Source organism: Manis javanica, chromosome 5 (genome assembly GCF_040802235.1).
Source record: "Manis javanica isolate MJ-LG chromosome 5, MJ_LKY, whole genome shotgun sequence".
Classification (NCBI taxonomy): Eukaryota; Metazoa; Chordata; class Mammalia; order Pholidota; family Manidae; genus Manis; species Manis javanica.
The window spans coordinates 130,328,653-130,336,296 of NC_133160.1; positions in this window are offsets into that span (position 1 = coordinate 130,328,653).

The following is a 7,644-nucleotide window of genomic DNA, read 5'->3' on the forward strand; positions in this document are numbered from 1 at the left end:
TTCAACTTGGATTTCTGTCTCCTGAAATTGAAAGAACACTAAATATGATATAAAGTAGCTTTACCACAGAAGAAGTAACCACTCTTGCTCACTTTTCACTTTTGGTTTTAAGAGTATCTTTAGTTTTTAAAAGGAATCACTTACTTAACTTTTGTTCATAGTCTCCCAAAGGCAGTCACTGAAGGCTGTCTGCTGTCGACCCTCTTTTCCTGGAGAAGGATTGGGGCAACACATTGCAGAGTCCACCACAGGGGAGATTAACTTAGTCTGAGGCATCAGGAGGGCCTCCCTCAGGAGGCAGCCCCTGAGGTGATGCCCAGGGATGTGTCAGAGTTTTCCAACTTGAAACAAAGTTAGAGTCAAAGAGGGGATGTATTAACCTGATCATTGTTCAACAAACATTTTCTGAGTCTCTCCATCTTATGTACACAGTATTGTGGTGGGTGCTGAGGGCACAAAACTAAATAGACTCTCCTACTTTTAAGGAAATTGTATTAATTAATCAGGTGTTTTGTTTTCTGTATTCTGATACTTTGACATCTGGGGTCTTGCTGACCCGAGAGGGTTCATACCCCCATCACTTTCCTTATCAAGCTCTCATACTCCAGGCCACCTGCCATAATCACCCTGGGGTCAAGTACCCTACACCTAGGGACAGCCCTTAAGCCCCAGAGCCCACTGAAAGTACTCAAACTAACAATCCTAAGCCTGCTTTGTTTGTTCCTTCCTGTGGAAGCCACAATAGAGACTCTTGCCATGATTTCCCCCTCACTCTCCTCAGGACAGCCTCCAGGGCTTCTCTGTGTGGACCTCCATGGTGTGGTCCTCTTGGGAGCTGTGAATATAACAAACCACCTTCTCAATGGCAATTGCCTCCTGATATTTGGCCTTACTGAACCTCCAAGTTTCCATATCTTCACTATATATTAACATAGAGACCATACTAGGGAAACTTTGAACATTTTTCCCTAGTCCCAACTAATCTAAAACTCTTTGAAAACAAGAGGCCACCCCACTTATTGACCACTGCATCCTCCTCAGTAACTCTTAGTTACTAATAATTGTCTCACAGGGATTTCTAAGCATTTTTCTTCTAATATTGCTTATATTCATTCCTTCTTTCTGATTTCTACCAACTCTACTCCATTTATGACAACTCAGTAGGCTCACTTTTCTGGCCACTCCCTTTATCATTCCTTCTTCCAGGTTTTTGTTCATGGTCAGTTCAGATGGACCAGATTCATGAAGACTCTCCTGATCTTCTCAACTAGGTGTAGGACTTCTATTTTATTAGCTGCCACACGGATTTGTTTCAAACTTTAATTGCATCCTCTACTTCTTATTCTAGCTTTCTGTGCCCTTGTCTTCTCTCTCAAAAAGATTGCTAGCCCCCTGAAGGAAAGAATAGTATATTAGACTTCTTTGTGTTCTTAGCTCCTAGCACAGTTTCTGGTAGGGGGTGTGCCATATCTGTTTGTTGAATACATAGAAAAATAGTGGGTTATAAACTCCTCGAGGGCAGGGACCATGTTTTACTTCTCTTTGTATATCATGGAATACCAACACAAGATCTTGCCTATCAATGCTCTATAGATACTTAGTAAATTCAGTAAGCCTGGATGATGGGTGGAATGAGAAATATTAATAATCCCATTTGACAAGATAAAGAAACAGTCTCAGAGAAGTTAATGCTTTTCCCAAGGTCACCAAGTTTGAATTGGTATAGTTGGATTAGAACTAAGGTACTTTGTCACCTATTACAGAGTAGAGGTTTTCTCCACTGTCCAAAAGTAGAGTGTTCCTATGAAAATTTTTCTAAGCTGGAATGGCATAAAATGAAGAAGCAATTACCAGTAATTTATATGGGAAAAAATTGAGTGTTCCTAGGTGCCTAAAATGACCTCTCAAGTTTTTTCTGATACCTTAGGACACATCTTGCTAACAGATGCACAAAGTAAATCAGGATAAAAGCACAGATGTGGGCAGACACAATTTGTTGCTGAGGCGCTGAGTGTAATTCCTGGAGAAAGAGCTTGGCGGCGCCACTCTCACTGCTCGGAGTATATGCTGCCTCCAGAATGGTCCCCTGCAAGAAAACCCACTGAACGCTGTTTTCACTTTTCGCCTTTGTGTGTGTGTGTCTGAAAGCAAAAATCCTTTTCAGATTTCTTTTGGTTAGTGAAAACAGATACTAATGTGGGTCGTAAAAGTGTAAAAAAAAAAAAAAGTGTGGTGTAATTCGAGCTTTTGACAAGCAGGGATACCTGTGTTTCCCACTAACTGTCATCACAATAATAGCTGGTTTAACTGCATGAGTCTGATGTGCTAGGGAGAAATGGATGTTGTTGGGAAGTCCGGCACAGGGCAAGAGCTTGTTCTCTATTATATATGCTGTTTATGTCCTCCCTGCTCCCCCTACCGCCAAATTCATATGTTAGATTTTAACCCTCAGTGTGATGTTATTAGGAGGCAGGGCCTTTGGGAGATAATTTGGTCATGAAGATAGAGTCCTCATGGTGAAATTAGTGCCCTTACAAGAGGAGGCTAGAGAGCTAGCTCACTCCTTGCTCCAATGTGAGGCTGCAAAGAGAACTCAGCAGTCTGCAGCCCAGGGCTCTCACCAGAACCTGACCATGTTGGCACACTCATCTCCGCCTTTATAGCTGTGAGAAATGAATGTTTGTTGATAAGCCACCCAGTTTACAGTATTTTGTTATAGTGGCCCCAATGGACAAAGGCATATGTTTTTGAAACCTTCTTGATTTTCATAAGATTAGAAATGTGTCATGGCCTTTATTGACTACAAATACTTGGATATGTCTCCAGCATTGATTTAATAAAAGGTGAAGATTTAGAATATCTTTGCGGCATAAGACGAGGAATTGGCAAGTATGAGGAATTTAGCATTGTTTTTTTGAGAATGACACATTGTAAGTTGATCTGAATCTCTTTGATTTCCCAGAATTTTTACTGGCTGGGTTTATTCCACACACACTTCCCCCTACCTTGGCAATATCTCATGAACTATGAATAAATTATTAAGCTCTGATGCAAACCAAGTGCCAGAATTAACCCTAAAATTGTGTATTCATTAGGGTCTAGTCAAGAGGGAGAAGACACAACAGTTATTTTGACAGAAAAAATTTTCGTGCAGAATTGTTGACTGGGCATAAAGGATATTCAACTACAAAGGTAAAAGAAACTGTCTTTGTTATGGATGTAGCAACTGCAGGAAACAACTACCACCTGCTAAGACTGGGGAAGCCAAGGAAAGAGGTTGAAATTACTAAAACTTAGACATTTAGGGACAAGGCCCCATCCAGTTAAAAGTCAGATCTCTGAGGAGGGGCCCTGTTTGGCTGGTGTCTTGAAAAATGTACCTGAGATTGTTTTTAATCAGGTGTGGCAAAACATGCAGACACAGAAATGATTTCATGAAAGAAGTTTATACTCACAGATCTCTGGAAACAGGAAGCATGGCATTCCATGCAGGGCCACCTGAGGAAGCCCCAGCATCGGTTGGAAGCAGGAAGAGGAGGAGAAAGTATGGGCTCAAGACTTCATTGTTATCTCTTTGGGAAATTTAAGACAGGGCACATTAAATAGTTTAGGACTGGGTAGTTTGGATAATTTTGACAAGTTTTGGCTGTAGTAGTGGTCCCTAGCTATCCTGTACCTGGCCCTGGAGTGATTTAGGGCAGGGTGAATATTGGCTTGGTGTATGAGAGTTTGATAAAGGAGGTGGTTGGGGTCTGGGCTCTGAATTGGTTGGTTTGTATATAAAGCCCTGCTCATGGACAAGTTGTTTGCTATTTCTAGACATCAGCTAATCCTAGGAGGAGCAGTCCCTCTGGGGTCTGCAAGACACCCTACAAGTCAAAGCATCATAAAACAGAGAAAATAAAAATCATGATTAATATAGCTGTGCTGATGTTTTTGAGTTTTGAAAGCTGCTAGCTTCTTTCCTAGGCCTTTCTTTCCATTAATTAAACCACCTTACTTCTCCAGGATCAGAGGGAATAGCTAACATCTAGCTTTAAATGGGGTGAGAGTTCCTGGCTCCAATCATTGAGCTTATAGCAATCCAAAGATTCCATACTAAAAGTGATTGCCAAGATATCCCAGATATCCTAGAAGAATATATGCATTCATTTCCTTACTTCACTTGAAGACCTCTTCTAGGTTCTATGTTCAATAATAAACATCAGATATCTGCTGATAGCAGGGATGTTAATTTGCTTTTCAAACTGGAGAGAAAAGCAGAGGCCCATAGTAAGCTTTACTGCTACTTCCTCTGTGCTTCCTCTTATATGCCCCCTCTCCCCATTGCGAGGACTCAAGAGATCTCAGAAAAAAGTTCATCCACAATAATTGCCAGCTGAGTTTGTAAAAGAATATTTTTAACTTGTAAGAATTTTATTACTCCAAAATTTAGGCTTTTATTACTTGAGTTGGGTAGAAAACAGTCTGAGACAGAGCGTTCATGTGAATGTTTACTGGGGAATGCAATCCCAGGACAGTAAGAGAGAAGGGGAAAGGAGTGTGAGGCAGAGAGGGAAGGCGGGCGTTACTGCACTGGCCACAGCTGCAGAAGAAAGCAGCTGGAACTTTGGTACAGAGGATGTCTCCACGGAACCACTGCATGTTGAAGAAGTTCACTGTGGGAAAGAAATGAAATGAATTTATCTTTTGGTTCCTTCTTGCCTTAAGATGCTCACTGGTCAGAGTTTACCCCATTTCTGTTGTCACTTGGCCCCTTTGGGCAGCTGGTGGAAAATCCATATCCCATGCCTGGTGACAAGAGCCTCTGTTGGTCTGTAGGCTGGACTTTGTGCTGGAGCTCCCACAGCTGCTGCCATGCTGGGCACTATGGAGGCCCCCCAGGATTGCTCTGTGGAAGCAGGGGAGCATCAGCAGTGTTAGGAAGGGAGGCAACTGTGGCAGTGGCCAGAGTTTCCCACTGAGTAGGTGGCAAGTGGCAACAAGTTAATGTGAGGATGCACATAACTGAATCTGATATGGACAGGAATGCATAGGGAGTAGATTAGAGATTGGAAGTATTTGTAAATACAAATGAAAGTAATCAGATAAACGGGAAGTTTCAGAAGGATCTGGAATGTGGGTTTATAGAGCATGGAAGACAGAGGCTCTGTCAATACATGGAAGTAGAGTGTGTTTGGGGTTGGGGGGCAGCCCTGCCTCAGGAGGGTAAGACCCTGTTCCATGTCTTACCTTAGTGGTGGCGTGGTCTTGCAGTCATTTCTTCACCTCTCTGAGCCTCTGTGGCTTATTTAAATACTGGAAGAGAAACTAAGTTGACGTTTTCAGTTCTAAGGTTTATGTTACAGAGAAACAATTTTGCAGGGGTAATTTACATGTACATTCTTTTCAAATTTTACTATATAAACATGAGAAATTATAGTCAATAGCATCACCAGATAGAAACTCTTTTTCAACTTAATATATGCACTAATGGGTCCGACAATGAGCAACTGCACTGGGTGGTCAGCCAATCTGAGTTCTAGGACTGAGGGGGTAACAGCCAGCCATACGATAATGTTTAAGTCAGTCAACATCTGTCTTTGGGCTTCATCCAAGGACAGGCTCTGGTCTCCAATCACCTTGGTTGGAGTCCCAGTGTCAGCACTGACTGGCTGTGTGATTTTGGACACATCACTTGACCTCTCTGATTCTTTTACCTTATCAGTCTAGGGGGCTGCCACGAGCAAATTCCATGGCATGTCTGACATCAGTGTACACTCAAAGGTCCATTAATATTTCCTTAATTGGAAAATGAGGTCATTAGGCCCGTAGATCCCTACGACCCATTTCAGCTTTAATATCCCATGATTCTGCACTCTGATTCATACTTAATTATCATAGATGCTTCATTAGCATTTATTATGTATGTAGCCCTGTGATACCTTGCCCTCAAGAAACACACAAACTGATTTAGATGAATGTGAGACAGTCACATAAGATTAGAAACCATATTTAGTAATCTACACTATTATGTTGAGGAATGATATCCTAAGAGCATAATAAACTTTGTTTAGAGTTCTGAGAGTGATGGCTTATCAAACACATTATTCTGGGAAAAGGCACTTTGTCAGTGTTGGAGGATATGCTTATGACAGGTCCTTGTAGTTCTTTAAACATTATTTTATAGAGGTCCATTAGTATATGTTTAACTGATAACTAATGGAGTATTATTGGAAGCAGTATACACATAGGGTTTCATTCTGAAGTCTGAGGCATGGTAAATTATATATCATTGCTTAGTCTAACTGTTCTTTATAATGATATCATATTTCTAGTGGAAAAAAATTAACATTAAAATTAATATTGAACTGGTGACTTGAGTTAAATTGAAATGGAAATGGCTTCTGTTGCCATAAGGTTACCAAGGTTAGGTTTTTAGACTCAGTACAAAATACTCTGCGTGAGAATTAAAGGACAGTGTCTTACTCATCAATAGAAAAGACTCTCCAACCATTTAGGGAGCAACATGGAATGCAGGACTCAAAAATCCCATTCAATTTGAATTATGAAGATCAAGAAGAAAATGAGGAAAACTGTGTAACTTCAAAAGTTGTGTTGGGATGAGAAAAAAGTTAATTTTTAACAAACACTGGCTAGGCAAAATGGACAAATCTGTAGCATTATTAAGCATTTAATAAAACATGAAGAAAAGAATTTAAGAAGGCTTAAGGCAGAACTCCCAGAAGTTTATTTTAGGATATTCAGCAAGATGCTATTATAGGGTGCAGTGTGTTATGGTGGTAAAATGCTGAACTTGGATTGATAACATGGTGGTTCAACTCCTTTATCTGCTTCTTGTTTTTTGGATTACCTTGTCCAGAGGTCCTACTCTCTCCATTGTTTGGTTATCTATAAAACTGAAGGACTTAAAATTATTTCAAATTTATTATGATTGTTATTTGTTTATAATATCAAGATTTTACATGCACATAAGTTAAAGATAAAATAACTTTACAAAGCTTGTTTGGAAAACAACTTCCCTTCTCCCACCATTTTCCCATCCTCAGAGAAAAATACTTCCGACTCTTAAGAGTTGTTTTTCTTAGTATTTGACTCTGTATCTCTAAGCTATAGGCTTAAATTGCTCATTTAAAAAATTGTGGTAAAATATATAACATAAAATTTGCTATTACTAACTTTAAGTGTACAATTAAGTGGAAATTTAATTTTTGTACAATCATCACCACTCTCCATATTTAGAATTTTTTCATCGTTAAACTGAAACTCTGCACCCATTAAAAAATAACTCCCTACTACCTCCTTCCCCCAGGGTTTGGTAGCCTCCATTCTTCTTCCTGTCTCTATGTATTTAACTATTCTAAGAACTTCCATAAGTGGAATCATGAAAGTTGTCCTCTTATGTCTGGCTTATTTCACTCAGCATCATGTCCCCAGAGTTCATCCATTTTGTAGTATGTGTCATAATTTCCTCCCTAAGGATGAATATTGTTTTATGCATATACAATATTTTGTTTGTCCATTTGGGTTGCTTCTGCCTTTTGGCTACCGTGAATAAAGCTGCTATGAACATTGGTGTTCAAGTATCTGTTTGAGCCCCTGGTTTCAATTCTTTTCAGTGGATACCCAGAGGTGGAATTGTTG